Below are 26,223 nucleotides of genomic sequence, written 5' to 3'. Positions count from 1 at the left end.
GGGGAGCTTATTGAAGACACGTCACTTTAAAAGTACATGACATCATTTGATCGCGTGACTTCTCTACCTAGCGCATCTGTCTTCAGTTACCTTTGACCAGCCGAGACCACAACATGGAAACCTTCACATTTAAGGAGGAATAAAAATGCCTTTCGCCTGCAAAAGAAGTCTGGCCTGGGATGTGGGGTGTGGGGTAGGGAGATGGGGTAATGTCTCACCCCCTGCCCCCTATCCGAGGGACCCCTGTGTCAGTGATGATGGCCAGCTACGTCACTGACTGAATCAGAAGTAAAATATTTGCATAAAAATGTAATTTGCATAACAACCACGTGTGTCATTCTGTTATGTGTAATTTCAGCCAATCAAGTCTAAGTGTGACAGAAAAATTTGCTCATCACCAAGTGTGACGGAGACACGTCAGACAGGAGGTGCACACAATCATTCCCTTTTTAACATATTATGTAGATATAGCCATTCTTTCATCGTCGCTGGGTCAATATCCTTGAATTCCTTCCCTATCACCATCATGGGAGCACCATCAAGGTGAGGACTGCAGTGGTTCAGAAAGCCCACCACCTCCTTCTCAGGGCAACGAGGGATGGGCAATAAATGGGGCCTTGCCAGTGATGCCCACATCCCAAGAATGAATAAGAAAAACATATTTATCGGGGTATTTTTGTGTTACAACATGATCTGAAACTTGCTTTGTTGAGTGTGGCAGAACAGAAACGGATATTCTCAGCGAGCATGATGGCTCCTTCTTTCTAAATCTGATACGTACCCAGGTTATGTTGCTATAAGACCATATAGAATGCCTAACCTCCTACACAAACCCTGCTGATCCATCCTGCGTGACACTACATGCACGTCAGTCTTTATAAAGTTGGTCACTGTTCAACACATGCAGATAAACCAGATGATTCTGCTATTAGGCAATCGAGTTTGCAACTAGAGTTATTAAAATCTTGTTTATTTACGCACTAACCGCAACCACAAGGCACGGGTGATGCTCTCAAGTGTAAACTTATGCCAACAATTTGTCATCTTAGGCTGTTGGATGTCACTACACGTGGGGAAACCATACAGAACATGAGGGCAATATGTGTCCCAGATTCTTCTTTACTTAATCATTCTCTTTCTATCACAATAGCTTGTTGCAATAGTTCAGCTGCAATTGAGTTATCGATTAAGTGGGTAAATGAGCCATCCTGCTGCACAGCTGTTAACTGATTCTAAACAGTTACAATGCCTGTTAATGGGGCTCTCATGAGCTTTGCTCACCTGCTATGTGACCCCCAAACAAACCTCTCAATGGTGTTCACGCTTGTATACTGTACCCAGCCATATTCTCCGTCAGAGGCCCAGAGAAAGCGATGATCGGGAGAATTTGCACATCGCCTCCAAGATGTAGGTGAATAACAAACATGGCTTGTATTCCCTTGCGTATAGAAGATTGAGGGGTGATCTAATCGAGGTGTGTAAAATTATAAAATGATTCGATAAGGTAGATAAAGAGAAACTATTTCCTCTGGTGGGGGAATCCAGAACAAGGGAGCATAACCATAGAATCAGAAATTTACAGCACAGCAGGAAGCCATTCAGCCCATTGTGTCAGTGCCAAATCTTATTAGAGCCAGGCCGTTCAGGAAGAACTTTCTCACACAAAGGGGAGTGGAAATCTAGAACTCTCGCCCCCATAAGGCTGTGAAGGCGGGGTCAATTGAAACTTTGAAGACTGAGGTTGATCGATTTTTGGTAGGTAAGGTTGGGTTGCAGCTGAGGGCAGAGGCAAAGCTGTCTAAGTTTATAGATGACATCAAACTGAAGGGTGGGGTTGAGAAGTTGGTTTGGTGAGTAGGCAGATGGTATTTACTAGGGACAAATACAAGGTAATGAGTGCTGGGAAGAGAAGTAAACGGTGGGAATGTAAACTAAATAACTTCACACACAAGAGAGGGATCTGGAGATATTGGTGGGCAGCCCATGGAAGCCACCAGAACCGTGTGCAGCACCGTTAAGGAAAGCTAGACGGATTTTTGGGATGTGTACCCAGCGGGATGGAGCACACGTCTCAGGAGGTGATAATGAATCTGTACAAGGCCCAGGTTGCCACATTACAGCCAGGCACTAGAGACTGTGCGGAAAAGGGAAACCAAACGGATATCTATCTTAAAACACCTCAGCTAGGAGAGCTTGAAGAGGGCTGCTTATTCTGGAGAACAGGAGATATTATTCAAATACTGAAGACACTGAAGGGAAGCAATGAATCGAATACAGATAGCATGCTTGAGAGTACAACAAACTCTAGAACTGGGAACGGGCTCAAAGTTTAGAGGAGGGAAAGTTGTGCAGGGCAGATAGTGTGCAACAAGTTGAGGGAGAATTGGATAGATATTTGAGACAGTGGGTGATTGAAGTATTTGTTTGTGAGGGTGCCCTGATGGACTGCAGAGTCTATCCTGGTCCCGCATGCTCCTAATAATAGCTCAGTGCCTCCTCAGGCTCCAATCTATTGCTGCAGAACCATGGATATATGCTAATAGGCTTTCTTAATTGATTTATCTCAGTACCCTGTAATAGCATTCCAGAATACATACTGTCCAGCATTGGATGGTGACCAACCAGCACCCACTAACAACTATACCTGCAGCATTGACAAAACACACCAGCAAATTATCTACTGGTAACCGGAGAACGACTGGGAAATACATAGGATTACATCAGATATACGGCACAGAAACAGGCCATTCGGCCCAACCAGTCCATGCCTGCCTTTATGCTCCACTCGAGCCTCTTCCCATCTTTCCTCATCTATCTCTCTCAGCATAACCCTCTATTCCCTTCTCCCTCATCTAGCCTCCCCTTAAATGCATCTATACTATTCGCTTCAGCCACTCCCTGTGGTAGCGAGTTCCACATTCTCACCACTCTCTGGGTAAAGAAGTTTCTTCTGAATTCCCTATTGGATTTCACAGATCACAGAAACCCCACAGTGCAGATAGAGGTATTTCTTGGTGACTATCTTGTATTGATGGCCTCTAGTTATGCTCTTCCCCACAAGTGTAAACATTGTCTCAGTACCCACTCTATCAAAATTTTTCATAATTTTAAAAACCTCTATTAGGTCACCCCTCAGCCTTCTTTTTTCAAGAGAAAAGAGATGCAACCTGTTAATCCTTTCCCGATATGTATACGCTCGCATTTCTGGTATCATCCTTGTAAATCTTCTCTGCACCCTCTCCAGTGCCTCTATATCCTTTTTATATGGCGACCAGAATTCCACAGATTTACGACCCTCAAGAGAAGAAATTCCTCCTCATCTCAGTTCTAAAAGGGCGACCCTTTATTCTGAAACTATGCCCCCGAGTTCTAGATTTCCCCACGAGGGGAGACAGCCTTTCTGCATCTACCTTGTTGAGCCCCCTCAGTATCTTATATGTTTCAATAAGATCACCTCTCATTCTTCTAAATTCCAATGAGTATAGGCCCAACCTGCTCAACCTTTCTTCATAAGTCAACCTGCTCATCTCAGGAATCAACCGAGTGAATCGTCTCTGAACTGCCTCCAATGCAAGTATATCCTTCCTTAAATAAGGAGACTAAAACTGTATGCAGTACTCGAGGTGTGGTCTCACCAATACCCTGTATAGTTGTAGCAGGACTTCCCTGCTTTTATACTCCAACCCCCTTGCAATAAAGGCCAACATTCCATTTGCCTTTTTGATTACTTGCTGTACCTGCATGATAACTTTTTGTGTTTCATGCACAAGGACCCCCAGGTCCCTCTGAACTGTAGCATTTTGTAATCTCTCTCCATTTAAATAATAATTTGCTTTTTTATTTTTCCTGCCAAAGTGGATAACCTCGCACTTTCCCACATTATACTCCATCTGCCAAATGTTTGCCCACTCACTTAGCCTGTCTATATCGTTTTGCAGCTTCTTTGAGTCCTCTGCACAACTTGCTTTCCCACCCATTTTTGTATCATCCACAAACTTGGCTACATTGCACTCGGTCCCTTCACCCTAGTCATTAAGGTAGATTGTAAATAGTTGAGGTCCCAGCACCGATCCCTGTGGCACTCCACTAGTTACCGTTTGCCAACCGAAAAATGACCCATTTATCCCGACTCTCTGCTTTCTGTTAGTTAGCCAATTCTCTATCCATGCTAATATATTACCCCCAACTCCATGAGCTCTTATCTTATGCAGTAACCTTTAATGTGGCACATTATCGAATGCCTTCTGGAAATCCAAATACACCACATCCACTGGCTCACTCTTATCCACCCTGCTCGTTACATCCTCAAAGAACTCCAGCAGTACTCCAAGTGTGGTCTAACCAAGGTTCGATATAGGTTTAGCATAACTTCCCTACTTTTCAATTCTATCCTTCTAGAAATAAACCCTAGTGCTTGGTTTGCTTTTTTATGTCCTTGCTAACCTGCGCCGCAACTTTTAGTGATTTGTGTATTTGTACTCCGAGATCCCTTTGTTCCTCTACCCCACCCAGGCTCACACCCTCCAAGTGATAAGTAACCTCCCTATACCTCACATTTATCTGTGTTGAACTTCATTTGCCAATTATATGCCCATTCTGCAAGTTTATTAATGTCCTCCTGTAACTTGCTGCAGTCCTCCTCAGTATTGGGCAAATCATGGCAGATGCAGTATAACATGGATAAATGTGAAGTTATCCACTTCGGTAGGAAAAACAGAAAGGCAGAGTATTATTCAAATGGTGATAGATTGGGAAATGTTGATGTACAGAGGGACTTGGATGTCCTTGTACACCAGTCACTGAAAGCAAACATGCAGGTGCAGCAAGCAGTTAAGAAGGCAAATGATATGTTGCAAGAGGATTTGATTACAGGAGCAAGGATGTCTTACTACAGTTATACAGGGCCTTGGTGAGACCACACCTGGAGTACTGTGTGCAGTTTTGGTCTCCTTACCCAAGAAAGATACTTGCCATAGAGGGAGTGCAGCGAAGGTTCACCAGACTGATTCCTGGGATGGCAGGACTGTTGTATGAGGAGAGATTGGGTTGGCTAGGCCTGTATTCACTAGAGTTTAGAAGAATGAGAGGGGATCTCATTGAAACGTATAAAATTCTGACAGGGCTAGACAGACTGGATGCAGGGAGGATGTTTCCCCTGGCTGGGGGGTCTAGAACGAGGGGTCACAGTCTCAGGATACGGGGTAGGACATTTAAGACTGAGATGAGGAGAAATGTCTTCACTCAGAGGGTAATGAACCTGTGGAATTCTCTACCACAGAAGGCTGTGGAGGTCAAGTCACTGAATATATTTAAGGAGATAGATAGATTTCTAGACACAAAAGGCATCAAGGGGTATGGGGAGAGAGCGGGAACATGGTATTGAGATAGAGGGTCAGCCATGATCATATTGAATGGAGGAGCAGGCTCGAATGGCCTACTCCTGCTCCTATTTTTCTATATATTGACTATCCCCCCAATTTGGTGTCATCCGCAAATTTAGAAATTGTATTTTTGATTCCCAAGTCTAAATCGTTAATGTAAATTGTGAACAGCAGTGGTCCCAGCACTGATCCTTGTGGAACACCACTACCCACCTTCTGCCACTGTGAATAGCTGCCGTTTACTCCCACTCTCTGCTTTCTGTCCTGAAGCCAGCCAGCAATTAATTCTGCTACTTGTCCCCTGACTCCGCATTCTCTGACCTTGTTCATCAGTCTATTATGGGGTACCTTATCGAAGGCCTTTTGAAAATCCAGATAAATTACATCTACTGCATTAGCATTGTCTACTCTCTCTGTTACCTCTTCAAATAATTCAATAAGGTTGGTCAAGCAAGACTTTCCCTTTTGAAATCCATGTTAACTACTCATTATTATATTTTTGGTTTCTAGATGTTCTTCTATTTTCTTCTTTAGTAGGGATTCCATTATTTTTCCTACCACCGATGTTAAGCTGACTGGTCAATAATTCCCTGGACATTTTCTATCCCCCTTCTTAAATAATCAGTATTACGTTAGCTATCCGCCAGTCCTCTGGCACGACACCTTTTTCTAACGAATTATTAAATATGCATAGTAATGCCTCTGCTATCTCTTCCCTAGATTCTTTTAAAATGCATGGATGCAATCCAACCGGACCAGGGGTTTTATCCTCTTTGAGTTTGATTAATTTATTTAATATATCTCCCTTTTTTTAAATGCACTTATCTTATTACTAATCTCATCATCCAATGTCATGTCTACCTGTTCTATCTCCAAACAGCTGCACAACAAAGACAGCTTTCAAAGTATTTTACCACTCCTTGGATTGTTGCACAAAGGGACACTCTCATAGAAACACAGAAGATAGGAGCAGGAGTAGGCCATTCGGCCCCTCGGGCCTGCTCCGCCATTCAATGAGATCATGGCTGATCATCCAATTTCAGTACCCTGTCCCTGCTTTCTCCCCATATCCCTTGATCCCTTTAGCCTTAACAAATATATATAACTCCTTCTTGAATATATTTAATGAATTGGCCTCAACTGCCTTCTGTGGTAGAGAATTCCACAGGTTCACCACTCTCTGGGTGAAGAAATTCCTCCTCATCTCTATCCCAAATGGCTTACCCTTTATCCTTAGACTGTGACCCCTGGTTCTGGACTCCCCGGCCATCGGGAACATCCTTCCTGCATCAAGTCTGTCTAGTCCTGTTAGAATTTTATAAGTTTCAATGAGATCCCCTCTCATTCTTCTAAACTCCAGCAAGTATAAGCCCAATGGACCCAATCTCTCTTCATACGTCATTCCTGCCATCCCAGGTGTCAGTCTGGTGAATCTTCGCTGCACTCCCTCCATGGCAAGAACATCCTTCCTCAGATAAGGCGACCAAAACTGCACACAATACTCAAGGTGTGGTCTCGCCAAGGCCCTGTACAACTGCAGCAAGACACCCTTGTTCCTGTACTCAAACCCTCTCGCTACGAAGGCCAACATACCATTTGCCTTCTTAACCGCCTGCTGCACCTGCATGCTTACCTTCAGCTACTGGTGCACAAGGACACCTAGGTCTCGTTGCACTTCCCCTTCTTCCAATCTATTGCCATTCAGATAATAATCTGCCTTCCTGTTTTTGCCACCAAAGTGGATAACCTCACATTTATCCACATTATACTGCATCTGCCATGCATCTGCCCAATCACCCAACCTGTCCAAATCATACTGGAGTTTCTCGGCATCCTCCTCACAGCACACACGCCCACCCAGCTTTGTGTCGTCTGCAAACTTGGAGATATTGGCCCAGAAATTCGGGTCGGGGGCTTCCCACGGGTGCAATCCTCCGACCTGCACTTACCTCGCGCGCCGGCCGTTGAGCTGTGGGCCCACGTGGAATTCCGATCCTGGGCCTGGACCAGCTGCCGGCGCGTAGTGCTTGCGTATCCCAGGGGCGCAGTTAATTTGATGCATCCCCTGGGATCACGTGGGCCATGGAGAGCCAATCGGAGCAGGGAATGCTCCATTCATAAGTCTGACAGGAAGTGCTGTCAAACTTAGAAATACTACAGGCCCCTTCTTCTTACAAAACATCACTAAATCTTCAAATACATTTTTTTTTAAATCACATTTTTAAAATAAACTATAAATTACATGAAATAACTATTTTAAACAATAATTTAAATTTTTGAAAAAAATAATTTTATTTTCTAACAGGGCTAAAAAGAAACTTACCTTGCTTTAAAGTATTTAAAAACAATAAACCCGTGGAAAAAATGTTTTAATTTTAATTAATTCACCACTTACCTTGTAAAAAGCAGGCCTTACGCCTGCTTTTTAAATGTCTAACTTTTGGAGACTTACCCTCCTGGGAAAACCTGTAAAAAAAAACGAAGTTCGATGCGCACGCGCAGCCCCCCACCCCCGCGCACGCGTTCGACCTCTGAACCCCTGCTTTCAGGGGAACGGAAGTGCCGGTTTCCCGCGCAAGCGCAGTGCATGCAGGAAACTGGCACTTCCATTGGGCTTACGGGTGAGTGATGTGCCTCAATAATCCCGAGACTCGATGTTAGCGAAACAAAACAAGGCTTTTATTAACTTAGAAGATAACACGCAGTGGAGAGGTGTCTTCCATCTGGAGGTCAGCAGTACTGGATATGAGGCCAGACTGCTTGCTTACATAGAGGCCAGGTATGGGCGGAGCCCTACACACAGTACATGCCATACATTCCAATATACAATACAATGGTGAGGAGAAACCTGAAACCAACCACAGTCACAGGCAGTGATGATATACAATACAATGGTGAGGGGGAACCTGAAACCAACCACAGTCACAGGCAGTGATGAATGGAATATTTCATCACATTCACCCCTTCTATAGATTTAGTCTGTTCGGGGGTTTGGTAGTCCTCTGCGACCGACGTGGCTGTTGTGGTGTCGCGGGTGTCGGCTGGGTGTCCCCGGTGGCCTCCTGGGTCTCTGCCGGGGGTGCCGCCAGGGTTGTTGAAGGGGTAGTTGGTGGGGGTGCCGTTGGTCGATGTTCTTCCGGGGGTGATGAAAGAGTAGTGGGTGGGTAAGAGTTGCTGTGGTCGTTGTTGCTGCTATTGCCGTGGTTGTTGTCGTTACCGGCTGGGGCGACGTCTTTTATTGACACGGTGTCCTCCCTTCCGTCGGCGTGCCGGACATATGCGTATTGGGGGTTGGCGTGGAGTAGGTGCACTGGCTCCACGAGAGGGTCCGTCTTATGGCCCCTCACATGCCTTCGCACGAATACCGGACCCGGGGTGGAGAGCCATGACGGCATGGATACGCCTGAGGTGGATTTCCGGGGGAAGCTAAACATTCGTTCATGAGGCGTGGCATTAGTGGCAGTACACAATAGCGACCGTATCGAATGGAGCACATCTGAGAGGACTTCCTGCCAGTGGGAGATAGGGAGGCCCTTGGTCCTTAGAGCTAGAGTGACTGCTTTCCATACTGTCCCGTTCTCTCGCTCCACTTGACCGTTACCCCGGGGGTTGTAGCTGGTGGTACGGCTCGTGGCGATACCCCTGGACAGCATGTACTGGCGTAGCTCTTCACTCATGAAGGACACCCCCCTATCCGTGTGGATGTAGCTCGGCATACCGAACAGGCAGAACAGGCTGTTGAGGCATTTAATGACCGTGGCGCTGGTCATGTCTGGGCAGGGGAAGGCGAATGGGAACCGGGAGTATTCGTCCACAATGTTCAGGAAGTAAACATTGCGGTCGACGGACGGGAGGGGGCCCTTGAAATCTAAGCTGAGCCGCTCAAAGGGCCGTGTAGCTTTGATTAAGTGGGCTCTATCAGGGTGGTAGAACCGAGGCTTGCACTCAGCGCAAGTGCGGCAGTTCCTGGTCAGAGACTGAACTTCCTCAATCGAGTAGGGTAAGTTGCGGGACTTTATGAAGTGGAACAGCCGCGTGACCCCTGGGTGGCAGAGGTCGTTGTGGAGGGTCTGTAGCCGATCCCCGGTGGCGCTGGCACACATCCCTCGTGAAAGGGCATCTGGGGATTCGTTAAGGGCCCCTGGCCGGTAAATGATGTCATACTCGAAGGTGGAGAGCTCGATCCGCCACCTAAGAATCTTATCATTTTTGATCTTCCCCCTCTGTTTATTATTGAACATAAACGCTACCGACCGCTGGTCGGTAAGTAGGGTGAAGCGTTTGCCGGCTAGGTAGTGGCGCCAGTGGCGCACTGCCTCCACGATGGCTTGGGCCTCCTTTTCCACGGAGGAGTGTCTGATCTCGGGCCCTTGGAGGGTCCTCGAGAAGAAAGCTACGGGCCGCCCCGCCTGGTTGAGGGTGGCCGCCAAGGCAAAGTCAGACGCATCACTTTCCACTTGAAATGGAGTGTTCTCGTCCACTGCCTGTTGCGTGGCCCGCTCAATATCCTGCTTAATGCTTTTGAAGGCGGCGTGGGCCTCAGCAGAGAGCGGAAAAGAGGATGCTTTCAAGAGGGGGCGGGCTTTGTCGGAGTAGTTGGGGACCCATTGGGAATAATAAGAAAATAACCCCGGCACCTTTTCAGGGCTTAGGGAGTGTTGGGCAGGGGCAGCTCCTGTAGGGGGCGCAATCGGTCGGGGTCTGGTCCGATTTCCCCATTCTCCACCACGCTGCCTAGTATGCAGAGGCGCGTGGTGTTGAAAACGCACTTGTCCTCGTTGTAGGTGAGGTTGAGTTTTTGTGCGGTTTTCAGGAACCTCTCGAGGTTCGAGTCGTGATCCTGCTGGTTGTGACCGCAGATGGTGACGTTGTCGAGGTAGGGGAAGGTTGCCTGCAAGTGGTGGTCATCGACCATGCGATCCATCTCCCTCTGGAAGACCGAGACCCCATTCGTCACCCCAAAGGGGACTCTGAGGAATTGGTAGAGGCGTCCGTTCGCCTCGAAGGCGGTGTACGGGCGGTCCTCTGGTCTGATAGGGAGCTGGTGGTACGCTGACTTGAGGTCGATGGTGGAGAACACCCGGTATTGGGCGATTTGGTTCACCATTTCTGATATGCGGGGTAGCGGGTAGGCGTCTAGTTGGGTGTACCTGTTGATCGTTTGGCTATAGTCGATCACCATCCGTTTCTTCTCGCTACCCCTTACCACCACCACTTGGGCGCGCCACGGGCTATTGCTGCATTCAATAATGCGCTCTTTCAGGAGCCTGTCTACCTCAGTCACGATAAACCGCCTGTCCTCCCAGCTGTACCTCCTGCTTTTGGTCGCTATTGGCCGGCAGTTAGGGGTAAGGTTCGCGAATAGCGAAGGCGGCTTTACCTTCAGGGTAGCCAGGCCGCACACTGTGAGGGGCGGCTGGGACCCACCGTACTTGAGCGTGATGCTTTGGTGGTTGCACTGGAAATCCAGGCCCAAGATCACGCTCGCGCATAGATTCTTCATGATTAATACTTTAAAATTATCGTATACAGTCCCGTTAACGGACAATTGTACCGTGCAGTAACCCAGAATGGTCGATGTCTGGGTTTTATCAGCCATAGAGATGGTACCCCGAGTAGGGACCACCTTTAGGGAGAGTTGTTGTGCCAGTTCAGGGTGGATAAAACTCTCCGTGCTTCCACTGTCAATTAAACATTTAACCCGGCACCCGTTTACCTCAATGTCCACCATTGATTTGGATAGCGGGTGGGGCCTGGTCTGGTCCACTGTGACCGATGCCACTGTAGGGCCCTGATCGAGACAAGATGGCGTCCACGCTGTCTGCTCACAAGATGGCGGACCCCACGAGGTCGGGCAAGATGGCGTCCAAGATGGCCGCTCCCACGGCGCACACGCGGCGGTGGCGGGTTTTGGTTTTCCGGCGGGGTTCCCTCTGCACACCTTCCCGAAGTGCCCCTTCTTACCGCACTTAAAGCAGGTGGTGCCTTTCGCCGGGCACAGGTTTCTGGTGTGCTTTGGCTGCCCGCAGAAGTAGCAGTTGGGTCCCCGACGCGTCGCGGCTGTCGTAGGGCTTCTGGGGGGAGAGCGGGGCCCCGACGGTGTCGGGCTGCCGGGCGGGGAAGATGCCTTCCAAGATGGCGGCGCCCTTGGTGCACACGTGGCGGCGTGGACGGCGCGGGCTGAAGAGTAGGCGTCCGAGTTTCTCTGGGCCACATCCAGGGATCGCGCGGTGTCCGCAGCCTGTTTCAGGTCCAATCCCGTTTTTTCCAGCAGTCTTTGCCGGATGTAAGTGGAGCTGAGGCCTGTGATAAAGGCATCGCGAACAAGCTCGTCGGTGTACACTGTGGCTTTTACATCTCGGCACTTGCAGTCTTTGCCAAGCATTTTCAGGGTGCCTAGGAACTCCTCCACCGATTCCCCAGGTCGCTGTGCGCGAGTGGCGAGCAGATGCCTAGCATACACCTCATTCGTAGGCTGCTGGTAATGCGCCTTTAAGATGTCGCAGGCGGCCAGGTACGTGTCGGCGTCTTGGATGAGGGGGTAAACCCGGTGGCTTACCCAATTCCGCAGAATTCCGAGTTTCATACTCGCAGCGTCCGTAGCGTCTTTGACGGCTGCGGAATTGTCCAGGAAGAATTCCATACACATAAACCAGTGTCCGAAGCGTGCTGATGCGTCCGGAGCATGCTGATCCAAATCCAAACGTTCGGGTTTCAGGAGTTGATCCATTGTGTTGAAAAATAAGTTAATAAAATTGATGTGCCTCAATAATCCCGAGACTCGATGTTAGCGAAACAAAACAAGGCTTTTATTAACTTAGAAGATAACACGCAGTGGAGAGAGGTGTCTTCCATCTGGAGGTCAGCAGTACTGGATATGAGGCCAGACTGCTTGCTTACATAGAGGCCAAGTATGGGCGGAGCCCTACACACAGTACATTCCATACATTCCAATATACAATACAATGGTGAGGAGAAACCTGAAACCAACCACAGTCACAGGCAGTGATGATATACAATACAATGGTGAGGTGAAACCTGAAACCAACCACAGTCACAGGCAGTGATGAATGGAATATTTCATCACAGTGAGTACCCCGTGCGTACCCAAATTTCTGGGCCATTACATCTAGTTCCCTTGTCTAGATCATTAATAAATATTGTGAATAGCTGGGGTCCTAGGACCGATCCCTGTGGTACCCCACTAGTCACTGCCCGCCACTCGGAAAAAGACCCGTTTATTCCAACAGAAAAGATAGAGAGAAGAGGTCATTAGCATTCTGCACGGCCTTGATTACAGAACAGAACCAATTACTGCTTCTGGAGAAAAGAATCAAGATTACTTTCATTCTTCCGATGAAGTGGAAACTGTAAAATGTCACTAAACTTGTGTGACTAGAACTTGAGACAATGCGGAGACCTTGCTATCTGGCATGAATACTGTGGCATGGAAATCAGTTTATAGTCTGACACTAAATCTTTGCGTGTAACTTTAGAGTTAGAACATGCCAACTTTACTGCAATCTGTTATATTTAATATATTCAATATGGAGTGTGGAAGCAATTAGTACGGGCTGGTTATAAGTCAGAATTTTGATTATTTGGCATCTCTTCCCTGCATGTCCTTTATATGAAGTTTTCTATTGCATTTCTAGCACGGGTGTCTGCACGTTCAGGGCTTTCCAAATATAGCGTAGAGCTGTTTTTCTAAACAGGGCGCAACCAAGTGCACATTTAATTCTACCTCTTTCAACCCAAGTCCTATTTCTAGGATACAACTTCACTTACTCAGACAGGCAACATATATGGCCCTTAACTGGTTCCCCATTCCAAATACAGCTCCCTGTGCCTGTGTCATGATAGATCTTCTTGATTTTCCAGTCAATCGCTGTATATTCTCACGCTATAAGTTCTCAGGATTGATGTATTCTCACACATTTAAGAATAGCAATATAATTTTTCTAACCCTCATTGTGCACATCACATTGCTCCATTTAGTCTCCCTGCTTCTCCTATTCTTGAATTTTTTTACTGCTTCATAGTATTTCTTGCATCATTCCGAGCAGTCACCATCTAGTTCCTAATGGCAATGGTGGTTTTCGCATCTACCAACGCTTGAACCAAATGACCTGATAGTATCCAGAAAGAAACGCTTTCCTCGGAGTAAAACATGGTGCAGTGAGTTACTCCGCCGTGTGTAACTTAATGAATTTAACGAGCATCACTGACATGAATTTGTACTTTGTAGAATAAATGGAGCTACTGGGACCAAAGAGACTCTTAGATCTGAGCTTGCGATCACTAGCCAGGCATTTTGTGAGCCAGACCGTAGCATCTTAGGGGCCACATATAAATTCAACTTCCCATCAATCTCCACTTATTTCAAGTTGCTGATATGAGTAGATCTCGGTATTCTGATTTAGGATTGATCCACAAATGAGGCAACAGCACCAAAAACAGCCCCTTTCCAAACCTTCAAGCCACAAACTGGCAAAGTACAAACAGCCACGAGTTGCCTGGGCTTTGCGGGCTAAATTCTCAGGGCTCAAATTGGTCAACTCTGCTTTAAAGAATCCAAAAGTACCAAACATGACATTAAAAACACAACTAATCTAAAGCAATGTTCTTTATCAGTTCAGTTTTTCAACTGCGTACTTATGTCAATTTCTAGGAACTCTGCTCCATTCTGCTCCCTCTGGACACATGAAATTACCTCCCAGCTCTCCGAACAGGAACAGCAACTTGTATTTATATAGCGCCTTTAACGTAGTAAAACGTGCCAAGGTGCTTCACAGGAGCGTTATCAAACAAAATTTGACACCGAGCCACATAAAGAGATATTAGGACAGGTGACCAAAAGCTTGGTTAAAGAGATAAGTTTTAAGGAGCGACTTAAAGGCATGAGAGAGGTAGAGAGGCGGAGAGGTTTCGGGATTGAATTCCAAAGCTTAGGGCCTGGGCAGCTGAAGGCACGGCCACCAATGGTGGAGTAATTAAAATAGGGGATGCACAAGAGGCCAGAACTGGAGGCGCGCAGAGACCTAGAAAGCACCCAGACTCCCTCTTCTCGGCTAGGGCCAATACTGCCCAAAGTGTGCCTCCTTTATTTTAATTAGGTCCGAGAGCAAGTTCAGGCGCTGAGCTCTGGGACCTGATGGAGTGCACCTCCAAGGGAGCTCCGCACCAACGGCTCCGGGACATCACCGGGAGAGGACAATCGGCCCCTTAATGTTGATATCAGTGAACAGAATGATACATGAGCCACAACGTGTCTCAGTCTCTGACTGTTACCTTTATACATACTTGTACCTTTCTGCTTACTTTTGCAGAATATTTTCTGTTTAAGACAGCAAGAGCTGACCACAATGTTGGCTGACCTGGATTTGAGACCTGATTAACATCAACGGGTATTAACCCAGGTCGCCTCAACAAGCAGGTCATTTCAACTCAGGTTGTTCATTTACCTCCATCAGCCTCCCAGCCAGTTAGCATCATGATAAACTTCAATCAGAATTCTTTTGTCATTGTTTGATTTTTAAAAGATGGAAAAACTCCATTAATGTTTTTATCAAGCTAGTTGTAGTCATTTGTATTTATATTTGACATTCTGGGGAGGGGACAAGCAGGGCAGAGGAGTGGGGGAGGAGAGGGGGAGAGAGCGTGTGCACAAGCTAGTTGTATTTATATTTGACACTCTGGGGAGGGGACGAGCAGGGGAGAGGAGAGGGGGAGAGAGCGTGTGCACAAGCTAGTTGTATTTATATTCGACACTCTGGGGAGGGGACGAGCAGGGGAGAGGAGTGGGGAAGGAGAGGGGGAGAGGAGTGGGCACAAGCTTGTTCAGTTGTGTTTGTAGCACCTGTGTGTTACGTTACAGCTGTTGGTGTTTCCCCGAGTTGGAAATAATACGGTAAAAATCCTATCAAAAGGTTCTAGAAACCTGAACAATGGCATAAACATCGTCACAATACTGCAGAAATAAGCAATGGCTAATCACTGCACAGGAAGAATTACCTCACTGACATTTTTTCAGAAAACCAGGGAAGTCCATTCTGTGAGAGTGAGCCTCATACCCAAGTGTAATGCTGTCCTCTGCCACTCAGTGCCCGGCAGACTGGAAAAGAGCATAAAGTGGTTTCGCTGTAGCAAATAATATGTGATATTTTCTGTTACAACTCCTTCCATGCTACTCAGTACGTAAGCATATTTCTGGTACAGATATGGCCATCTGAACTCAGTTCAGGGTTCAGAAACTTGTGGTTCTTTGACCTGACTACACACGATATGTGCTGGCTACAAATAACTAGTGCACCGATTCGATCTGGCAATTACTGGTAGACTCCACAATGTTGCATCAATGTAATGACTGCGGACCCCCTACATTTCCAAATTCATGGCAATAATTATAGGATCAAGAATTCCAGGGTGGAACGTCTGTTATGAGATTAGTGACTTTATAATGGAGAGGTATTTTGGTCTTAACCCTTTTGTGTGTGTCACTACACTAACTCTCATTTTCTGCAGTTAGTTATTACTTAATGACAGATTTAATGCTGCCATGCACAATCAGCAAATCACTGACACGGAGCAGACATGAACAAAATAAGTGATTTAGTACCACTTTCAGTGCACTGAAGATATGTGATACAAGGTACAGTACATTCGAGGTAGGGTATAATGCTTCTGAAGAATTTTAGACTTTTTGATATGGACTTGTTGGTGCCTGCTTTTAAGGTGGGTTAACTGTGTTTAGTGTTATCAGGCACTGTGGTCACCTGGAGCTGGCTTGCTCACCTTCGGGTGGGGTGAGAGGAATTTGCCAGCGTTGTTCCTAAATTGGCCTAAGGTTTCTGCTCTGGTCTTTTGCCTCTCCCAAGAGATTACGTGAGGGGGGGGGGGGGTGGGGTGGAGGGGGGAGTTTATAGAGAGTGTGTAGGTTGCACCCATGTTGGGATGGGACAACATGGGCTTGATGGGATGGGACAACATGGGCTTGATGGATTAGCTGATCTTTTCCTGTCCTTCTTCCTATGTTCATATGTTCGAGTGTGAATACACTCAAGAACTGCACATACACACAAACACGTCACATATACACCCACAGAAAGTATGTCACCATGCTAACTTAAAAGCAATTCAGTGTTTGATGAGATGAAGGCACTGATAAGCAGGTGAAGGGTTATGGGGAGTGGGTAGGGAAGTGGCTTTGAGCCCAAGATCAGCCATGATCTTATTGAATGGCGTAGCAGGCGCGAGGGGCCAAGTGGCCTATTCCTGCTCCTATTTCTTATGTTCTTTTAGGCTTGGTTGAAATCATTATGTTACCATTTTATTCCCTAGTTTCTCCCCTCCTCTCCCAAGGGTGCTGACCCTTGCTGGTTCTTTGGGTGTTGGCAACCCTCTTATCCTTCCCCCAAGTGGACATTCTTCACATAAAGGCAAGTTCTTTCTCTCTTATGGTGAAGCTAGACAGTGAGTGTTGGCATAACAACAGAACGTGCTGGAAACGCTCAGCAGGTCAGGCAGCATCGAGGAGAAAGACACAGAGTCAACGTTTCAGGTCGATGACCCTTCGTCAGGGTTTGACCCGCAACGTTGACTCGGTTTCTCTCTCCTTGATGCTGCCTGACCTGATGAGTATTTCCAGCACTTTCTGTTGTTATTTCAGATTTCCAGCATCTGCAGTATTTTGCTATTGTATGAGTGAGTGTTGGCAGGCCACTAGACTGCAAAGAGCATCACAATCAAGCTTAATCCTGTCCTCACCAGTATCCGCTTTACAGCAGGAGTAGGAACTCCAACTGCTCATTTTCCAGGGCTCTGAAAAGGAAAACAGGATAATTTAGTACCTCAAGACTGCCCAGCTAAGTCAGGGCAGAACTGGGAACCAACCTGGGACCTTCCTAGTCTGTATGGCTCAGTATGACACCATGTGACTGCATTCACCCACTATTTCTGAATAGATCAGCACCTACACTTATGTTGGCCATATCATAAAATCATAGAATAGTCCAGCACAGAAGGAGGCCATTCGCCCATCAAGTCTGCGCCGGCTCTTTCGAAGAGCAATCCAATCAGTCCCACTCCCTCCCCGGCTCTTTCCCCATATCCCTGCAATTTTTTCTCCTTCAAGTATTTATCCAATTCCCTTTTGAATTATTGAGATATTATTGAATAGCATTTAATGCAACACTGATACTGGGCATAGTCAGCAGGATGCCTGAGCAGTTGGTGTAAATTCTCATTAACTTTCCAAAACTCTTCTGGCAGGCAGGGAAAGCCAAAACCCTAGACAACGTATTTGAAATTGGAAGGCTGCAGTTACACCTGCCGGGCTGCTCGAGTTTCTTTATAGTATTTGGGCGGCTACACAGCGAGCTTTACATTTAAACAACTCTTTACGGAGCCGTTCAAGTTGGATGCAGAAAGACAGAATATATTTGCGCCATTTGAGCACTTATTAGTTTGTCCAATGGGGTTTGACGCTGTGTTGCTCTTATAGCTGCTGCCTAATCTAGATTTACTTGGTACAACGGAGTCCCTGGAGACCAGCCGAGCGGTTGAGACAGTTTAACACATTTTCCTCTGAACCATGTCTGGGTTAGTTACACGACAATGAAATGTGTTTTAAAAAAAATAAACATAGAGTTAGCCATTTTCCATGGGTTGTGTCCTCATGCATATATTTGAAGATACTTGGGGATCTTGTTAGATTCAGGACTATGCAAATTTAAATTCCGAAGGTTTCTAGCTAGGATGGGGGATTGGGGAAAAGTATCTTTAAGGTTGTAGTGAGATTCTACCCCAAGTTCCTTGCCTCAGTTTTAGTTGACCTTGCATCAAGAAGACACCATATTTTCCAACTGTTGTAGTCTGTTTAGGAGTAATCTGAGTGAGCCAAGGACAGAAACTAGAGTAAGATTCTTGCTATCCCCCAACCTCTTGGTTTAAAGTCTAGGGTGTCAGTTGCTGGTCAAACAGACAGGGATCAGTAGGCATCTCTGTCGAGTACCACAGCATAGCTTGAAGCTGAGCGAGATCACATGGTTGATGACCACTAATGATCCTGTTCCTGGGACTAGGGACAGGGTCACTGGCAAGGCTTGGAAGCTAAGCAGAGCCAGGCCTGGATTAGTACCTGGAGGGGTGACCACCAGGGAAGACCAGGTGCAGAAGGTCACGGAAGGAGCCCCGAGGAGGGGCGGTTGGTGAGAAGGTCACGGAAGGAGCCCCGGGAGGGGTGGCTGGTGAGCAGGCCCGGGCGTTGGGCTGAAGAGTGTCGGACAGGAGGAATGGTGGAAATGGAATGGCGGCGCGCACAGACGCAGCGGCTTTGCTTCTCCCAGGACGGTGCTATTTACGTTAATGTTAATGTTATTTGTACTGGACTCATGGGAGCTTGCAAGATCACATTTCGTTGTTCATGTACTTGTGCATTGTACAATGACAATAAAGTTGAATTATTATTATTATTATTATAGATACGGAGTACAGAATGGACATCCAGTTAAGGAAGCACAAACAGTAGAAATCTCCATTCAACCACGTCAAGGTAGAGTTCATGGATATTCTCGCCTGATGTACAATGTCTGGAAAATGGCAGACAATATTTTCAATGAGTGCCTCACACAGATAAATTTGGTTAGATACTGTGAGGTCAATTTGGATGAAATTACTTGCCGAAGTGCTACAATTTTTTGCTGGCACTTTTATTTCAGTTTTCTCGCAGTTGAATTCTGCTATAAAGACATAAATATCTTCATAACGGTGACACTGGAAGGCAGGAGAATGTCCTTCAGCTGTTTTATTTTGGCATTGGAAAAATGTCATTACATTTGGAACCCTGCAATTAAGAAGTATTTGAAGTGTTGAAATGTAATCTTAATGCTAAAGTATCCCCTCCAATAGCACAGAGCTAAAATTATCTGCACTGCTTTCTTGTGTATGTACCAGAGAGTTCATTTAAAAATCCTATCAAGTAGGGCATGATTTCCTTCGATAAACCTTCAAAGTATAGGTTAAAAACGGTAATCATGTGCAACCTGTCACAATCACTGTCAAGTATTTCAACTGCCCAGTATTATGGAAGTTTTAAAGAGTTTGTAGTGATTCTACTCAGTTAATTTTATTTTCTCTATAAAAACAATGCAGCAATGCGTCATTTCAAGGTTGCAGTGCACTCTCTCTTCCTTTGTGGTCAATTCTCATAAACGCTATCAGATTGAAGGAGCGGATTGCACTAGCTGCACACAGCACAGGAAGACCATTCCAAATCTACATATAGTTCTGAACTCTACACAGCCCAGCTTCCTGTGTTTTTTCCTCTTAGACTCAGCAAGCTACACACGTTCCTTAAAAAAGCAAGTCTAAGAAATAATGTAGTCTATTTGCGCTGCCGTTCTAAGAACTAGGCAGGATGCAGCATGCCTTGAAGAAACATTCTGATACAACAACTCACACCTGTGAAGAACTCAGACTAACAGGTTATCTTCTCATAATTCAGCGCACAACTCTCGCAACAATATAAAACGAGATAAAACATTACTCAATTTCTTTGTAATCTCGAGCAATCTCTTCTTTGTAAATGGTGAAGAACAAATCCTGCAAAGCCACTTTAAAAACACAAACCACATTCGAACAAAGGGCAGAGTTTTGTCAAACTGAACAGGATGGCTGCGATCTTTTAGCTGGAAGTAGTCATCCAGGACTTAATGTCTGAGAGGTAGTCCGACAGTGCAAAACAATAGTTGGAACGTTTCCCACTGTTTGGGAGGTCGCTCAGCAAAGGGAGATAGGTCAGAGACATTTTGTCTTGCACTTCAATAGTCTGCTCTTCTGTTTGTGGTACAGTCTCTTCTATTAATGAGAAATTCCTGAGGAGTTGCCATGTACTGGAATCCCCACAAACTTCCAACCATGTTAAATGTTTTGTATGAGCAACTTTCTTTTTGCTAGTTCAGAAATCACAATAAAAATCTCAGTCACTGATTAAAAACCAGGCGGTGGGGGAGGGTGGTCGAATTCCGATGCGGATTCTCTGATCTCTCACCGTAACTTCGGCAGAAAGCCGAAGAAACAGCAGCCGTTTACGCCGTTTCTCCCGAGCTTCTGCCAAAGTTACGGTAGACGATCAGAAGAAACCCTGCGGAAATTCCAGGAGTGGACCTTTAGTGTGCACAATTCCTGGTTTAATATACGTGCAGAATGTATGTAAATGCAGTGGGAATGGCAGTGTAGTGGTTATGTTACTGGACTAGTAATCCAGAGGCCTGGATGAATAATCCAGATGAAAGCGAGTTCAAATCCCACCATGGCAGTTTGAGAATCTGAATTCAGTTTAAAATCTGGAAATAAAAAGCTGGCATCGGTAAAAGTGACCATGAAGCTGTCGGATTCTGGTAAAAACCCAAATTGGTTCACTAATGATGTTCTTTAGGGAAGGAAACCTGCTGTCCTTATCCGGTCTGGCCTATATGTGACTCCAGTACCACACCAACATAGTTGACTCTTAGCTGCCCTTCCGGAGTGGCCTAGCAAATCACTCGGTTGTATCAAAACTCAGGGCAACTAGGGATGGGCAATAAACAAATGCCTACATCTGGAGAATGAATAAAGAAAACTTCCCACATTCATCCTGAACTGAAGCCCAGTACATTGAGTGCATTATTTGAATTGTACAAATACAGCCCAAATCTCCTGGACCAATAAACAAGCTCTGATGCACAAAGACTTACTGTTCCATCACTTGATGGGCATCAGCCTCAAAGCGCAAACGCAAGTCTACACTTCTTAGCATTTTCCTCCGAGTACATTCTACTGGGAATTCAAGTACCAATGGAACTATTCAGCACATGCCAGAACTATGAGTTCTTTTACAAGGTTTTCCTGAGGAACATAAATTTGTTGTTGGGGTAGAGACTTACGGTCAGATGATGGGAAGGTGAACAGAGAATATAGATTTATATATGTAGGGGCAATGGAGGTGGATAGTGCTGGCAAAGTCAAGAGGAAACTGGATTGTTTTTTGACTGAAAACACTCAAGGGGGATGATAGATACAGGAGACAGGACTCCATGGTATTTTTCACATTTTAGACTGGCCAGAAGAACTGCAGTGGTCTCGGAGTCATAATGGCACAGAAGGAAGCCATGCGGCCCATCGAATCTGTGCTGGCTCTCTGCAGAGTAATCCAGTCAGTCCCATTCCCCTGCTCTACCCCCTTAGCCCTGCAAGTTTATTTCCCTCAAGTGCCTATCCAGTCTCCCCTTGAGCCTGCTCCGCCATTTAATGAGATCATGGCTGATCATCCAAATTCAGTACCCTGTCCCTGCTTTCTCCCCATATCCCTTGATCTCTTTAGCCTTAAGAAATATATCTAACGCCTTCTTGAATATATTTAATGAATTGGCCTGAACTGCCTTTTGTGGTAGAGAATTCCACAGGTTCATCACTCTCTGGGTGAAGAAATTCCTCCTCATCTCTGTCCTAAAAGGCTTACCCCTTATCTTTAGACTGTGACCCTTGGTTCTGGACTCCCCTGCCATTGGGACCATTCTTCCTGCATCTAGTCTGTCTAGTCCTGTTAGAATTTTATAAGTTTCAATGAGATCCCCTCTCATTCTTCTAAACTCCAGCGAATATAAGCCCAATTGACCCAATCTCTCCTCATACGTCATTCCTGCCATCCCAGGTATCAGTCTGGTGAATCTTCGCTGCACTCCCTCCATGGCAAGAACATCCTTCCTCAGATAAGGCGACCAAAACTGCACACAATACTCAAGGTGTGGTCTCACCAAGGCCCTGTACAACTGCAGCAAGACATCCTTGCTCCTGTACTCGAATCCTCTCGCTATGAAGGCCAACATACCAGTTGCCTTCTTAACCGCCTGCTGTACCTGCATGCTTACCTTCAGCGACTGGTGCACAAGGACACCCAGGTCTCGTTGCACTTCTCCTTCTCCCAATCTATTGCTGTTCAGATAATAATCTGCCTTCCTGTTTATCCACATTATACTGCATCTGCCATGCATCTGCCCAATCACCCAACCTGTCCAAATCATACTGGAGTTTCTCGGCATCCTCCTCATAGCACACACGCCCACCCAGCTTTGTGTCATCTGCAAACTTGGAGATATTACATCTAGTTCCCTCGTCTAGATCATTAATATATACTTGGATGTGGTGGAATGTTTTCAAGGGGAGACTGGATAGGCACTTGAGGGAAATAAACTTGCAGGGCTACGAGGATAGACGCAATACTCCAGTTGTGGCCTAACCTTCTTCTTAGGCACAGCCCTTTATAAAGTCTCTACTGATCTTGTGCATCCTTAGGTTCCTATAATCAGGAAGAGAGCCATTAGGCAGATGGGTGCGTTCCCTTTCTCCATTGTGCACCAATCTCGGGAATATTGCCCGTTTTGATTATGACAACTTGCCAGAACAGAATCCAAAAGTACTTTAAAACAACTGGGTGGGACACCTGTCCAAGTGCAGCAAGGTCTTCATGCGAGGATCCAAATAGGATTGTTTGATTCTTGCATTAGACTCAGGCAAGTGATAGGAAAGTCTCTGATCGAGCACCCATCCATCATCAGGGTTGAGTCCTTACACCACGTTCCTAATCCATGCCGCGTAGGATAACTCTTGGTTGCACAGCTACAATCCCAACTTTTGTGTTAATAACGCAACTTTAAATATTGAGGGGAGAGGAGGGGATGGGAGATTCCCATGGTGCAAAATAGTAAATGCATTCTTTGTAAACTGGTTTCTGACTGTGACATGCAGCACTCGGAGCAAATCTTCCCTCTTGGAGCCTTTGGCATCTTGAAGACAATATGAAGGAATGAATAGCTTATGCAACATATTAAAATCTGCTGTATGATAGAGATAGCAACTAGCATCACGTATATCAGATAACTGTCCCTGAGAGACACATGGGCCTTCCTGTAGCATATAGGCTAATACAGTTTTTACGATTCATTGTGGAAAAGGTACATCCCTTTAAGATGGTGGAACCCAGCCCCTAACAAATTATCTCGGAGGGAAATTTGCAAATCTAAATGGATAATAGACTAATCTGGAGCTGGGAAAGCCTCCTCCCCGTCAGACAGCAGACCCCCATTGTAAAACTAGCTAACACAATCCAAAGGAGAAGGAAAGTGACAACCACCCTAACTCCCTCCATCGCAATGTTCTCATCTACTGGCTCTACCCCACACCATGATCTCTTTGGCCACCCTCCCAAATAGCACCATGACCACATTCCCCTACTTGTTGGATGGTCAGAGACCTTTGCTAATTGCAGAATATTCCTGAGTGGTACACAACAGTGTCAACTCAATGCAAGATTGTACTTGCACACCCACTGTATGAATAGGATTACACCATGATAAAGAAAAAAAGGGAGGCGTATGACAGATACCGAGGGCTAAATACTCCAGAATCTTTAGAGGAGTACAGAAAGTGCAGGGGTGCAATTAAAAATTATATTAGGAAAGCAAAGAGAGAGCATGAAAAATTCTTGGCAAGTAAAATCAAGGAAAACCCAAAGATGTTTTATAAATATATTAAGAGTAAGAGAATAACTAAAGAAAAGGTAGGGCCTATTAGAGATCTTGAGGGTAATCTGTGTGTGGAGGCGGGAGACATCGGTAGGGTTTTTAATGAATACTTTGCGTCAGTTTTCACAAAGGAGAGGGGCAAAGCAAACATTGCAATCGGGGGGGGGGGGGGGGTGGTGGAGTGTGGAATATTAGATGAAATAAACATAGTGAGAGAGGAAGTATTAAGGGGTTTAGCAGCTTTAAAGTGGATAAATCCCCAGGCACGGATGAAATGTATCCCAGGCTGTTAAGCGAAGCAAAAGGGGAAATAGCAGAGACCCTGACCATCAGTTTTCAATCCTCTGGCTTCAGGTGTGGCGCCGGAGGACTGGAGGACTGCTAATGTGGTACCCTTGTTTAAAAAGGGAGAAAAGGATAGACCAAGTAATTATAGGTCAGTCAGCCTAACCTCGGTGGTGGGAAAATTATTTGAAAGAATTCTGAAGGACAGGATAAATCTTCATTTAGAAAGACACGGATTAATCAAGGATAGTCAGCACGGATTTGTTAAGGGAAGGTTGTGTCTGACAAACTTGATTGAATTTCTTGAGGGTAGATGAGGGTAGTGCGTTTGATGTAGTGTATATGGACTTTAGCAAGGCTTTTGATAAGGTTCCACATGGCAGACTGGTCATGAAGTTAAAAGCCCATGGGATCCAGGGCAAAGTGTCAAGTTGGATTCAAAACTGGCTCGGAGACAGGAAGCAGAGGGTAATGGTTGATGAGTGTTTTTGTGACTGGAAGGCTGTTTCCAGTGGGGTTCCGCAGGGCTCAGTACTAGGTCCCTTGCTTTTTGTGGTATATATCAATGATCTTGACTTGAATATGGGGGTATGATTAAGAAGTTTGCAGATGATACTAAAATCGGCTGTTTGGTTGATATTGAAGAAGGAAACTGTAGACTGCAGGAAGATATCAATAAATTGGTCAGGTGGGCAGAACAGTGGCAAATGGAATTAAATCCGGAGAAGTGTGAGGTAACGCATTTGGGGAGGGCTAACAAGGAAAGGGAATACACATTAAATGGTAGAACAAATAGATAAGGTGATTAAGAAGGCATACGGAATGCTTGCCTTTATTAGCCGTGGCACAGAATACAAGAGCAGGGGGGTTACGCTTCAACTGTATAAAACACTAATTAGGCCTCAGCTAGAGTACTGCATGCAGTTCTGGTCACCACATTACAGGAAAGATGTGATTGCACTAGAGAGGGTACAGAGGAGATTTACAAGGATGTTGCCAGGAGTAGAGAATCTCAGCTATGAGGAAAGACTGGGTCTGTTTTCCTTGGAACAGAGGAGGCTGAGGGGAGACCTTATTGAGGTGTATAAAATTATGAGGGGCATAGATAAAGTGGATAGAAAGGACCTATTTCCCTTAGCAGAGGGGTCAAAAACCAGGGGGCACAGATTTAAAGTAATTGGGGGAAGGTTTAGAGGGGATTTGAGGGGAAATTTCTTCACCCAGAGGGTTGTGGGGGTCTGGAACTCACTGCCTGAAAGGGTGGTAGAGGCAGAAACCCTAACCACATTTAAAAAGTACTTGGATATGCACTTGGGATGCTCTAACCTGCAAGGCTACGGACCAAGAGCTGGGAAGTGGGATTAGGTTGGATAGCTCTTTGTTGGCCGGTGCGGACACGATGGGCCGAAATGGCCTCCTTCCGTGCTGTAACTTTCTATGATTCTATGATGAGTGAAATTGAAATATGGCGGAGGGCAACTCACTCTACGGTACCAGAAAGAGAGACTTGCATTTACATAGTGCCTTTCACGCACTTCCCAAAGCACTTTACCTTTGAAGTGTGGTCACTGTTGTAATGTAGGAAATTAAGCAGCCAATTTGCTCACAGCAAGGTCCCACAAACAGCAATGTGATAATGGCCAGATAATCTATTTTAGTGATGTTGATTGAGGGATAAATATTGGCCAGGACACCGGTGGGAACTTCCCTGCGCTTCTTCGAAATAGTGCCATGGGATCTTTTACGTCTGATGTGCCTCAATAATCCCGAGACTCGATGTTAGCGGAACAAAACAAGGCTTTTATTAACTTAGAAGATAACACGCAGTGGAGAGAGGTATCTTCCATCTGGAGCTCTGCAGTACTGGATATGAGGCCAGACTGAGCTGGCTTACATAGAGGCCAGGTATGGGCGGAGCCCTACACACAACACATTCCATACATTCCAATATATAATACAATGGTGAGGAGAAACCTGAAACCAACCACAGTCACAGG

At 45.9% G+C, this 26,223-nt stretch overlaps 1 protein-coding gene across 1 annotated transcript in view; it reads right to left on the bottom strand.

Annotated features, from left to right (window-relative positions):
- The window catches only part of tha1 (threonine aldolase 1), a 109,815-nt gene that overhangs the window by 26,309 nt on the left and 57,283 nt on the right, over positions 1-26,223 (bottom strand). The window lies entirely within an intron of this gene.

This window comes from Somniosus microcephalus, chromosome 21 (genome assembly GCF_052327205.1).
Source record: "Somniosus microcephalus isolate GS21.2 chromosome 21, FLI_Smic_1.0, whole genome shotgun sequence".
Taxonomy (NCBI): domain Eukaryota; kingdom Metazoa; phylum Chordata; class Chondrichthyes; order Squaliformes; family Somniosidae; genus Somniosus; species Somniosus microcephalus.
The sequence above is the reverse complement of the archived record's forward strand: the minus strand, read 5'-3'. Positions and strand labels throughout refer to the sequence as shown.